Raw genomic sequence first — 1,106 nt, 5'->3', positions numbered from 1 at the left:
GGGAGTGGGTGTAGATTTTACACTGATTAGAGGGGTGGAAATCTAAAGGTTGAGTCTGGAGGCCTTGCCCACATTTAGAGATCAGGTTGATGAGTAAGAAACAGGAAAGACAGAGAGGAGTGGCCAAGGTGTAGGAGGAAAGCAGGTATGTGTGTAGTTCCACAAGGAAAAGAAAGTTTTCCAAGAAGGTGGGAATCATCAACTCTGTCAGGTGTTACTGATAAACAAAGTGAGATGAGAACGAACCAGTGAAATTTTTTTTGGTGATCTTGATGAGAATAGGTGTAGGGAAGTGGTGAGGTGAAAATTGGACTGGAGTAGATTCAGAAAGAGAGGAGGGAAAGAATTTCAATTAGTGGGAGAAAATACATTTCTTCAGAAGATTTGTTTAAAAAGGCAATAAGAGAAATAAGATGGTATCTTCTTATGAAGATGGTCCCAAAGGTGAAGAAGGAAAACTCTGCCCCTCCCAAAACCAAAGCCAAAGCCAAAACCCAAGACAAGGCTTTGAAGGCTAAAAAAGTGGTACTGAAAAGTGTCCACAGTCACAAAACAATATCGATATGTCACCTATCTTCTGATGGTCCAAGACACTATGTCTTTGAAGGCAGCCCAAATATCCTCCAAAGAGCATCCCTAGGAGAAACAGGCTTGACCACTATGCCATCGCCAAATTCCCCTGACTACTGAGTCAGTCATAAAGAAAATAGAAGACAACACACTTGTGTTCTCAAGGCCAACAAGCACCAGATCGAACAGTCTGGGAAGAAGATTGATGACACTGATGTGGCCAAGGTCAACACCCTGATCAGGTTGGATGGAGAGAAGGCATATATTCGACTGGCTCTTGACTATGATGCTTTGGATGTTGTCAACAAAATTGGGATCATCTAAACTGAGTCCAGCTGGCTAAATATAAATATAAATTTTTTAACCACCCACCCCCCCAAAAAGAAGAAAAGAAACAAAAAGAAAAGAAATAAGATGGTAGCTGGAGCTTTACTCTGTATTTTGGGAACAAAGATTATTCAGATGTTGAATATCCTAGATTGATTCTCTTATTTTCCTTCTCCTATTTTATATTTTCCAATTATTTATCTTCTTGT

The 1,106-nt window shown here is 40.1% G+C and overlaps 1 pseudogene; it reads left to right on the top strand.

Moving 5' to 3' along the window:
• The first annotated feature begins 432 nt into the window (after nt 1-432).
• Nucleotides 433-894, top strand: LOC102949013 (annotated as a pseudogene).
• The last annotated feature ends 212 nt before the right edge of the window (nt 895-1,106 follow it).

The sequence above is a fragment of the Panthera tigris genome, chromosome B4 (genome assembly GCF_018350195.1).
Source record: "Panthera tigris isolate Pti1 chromosome B4, P.tigris_Pti1_mat1.1, whole genome shotgun sequence".
Classification (NCBI taxonomy): Eukaryota; Metazoa; Chordata; class Mammalia; order Carnivora; family Felidae; genus Panthera; species Panthera tigris.
Note: the sequence above shows the minus strand (reverse complement) of the source record. Positions and strands in the feature narration are given on the sequence as shown.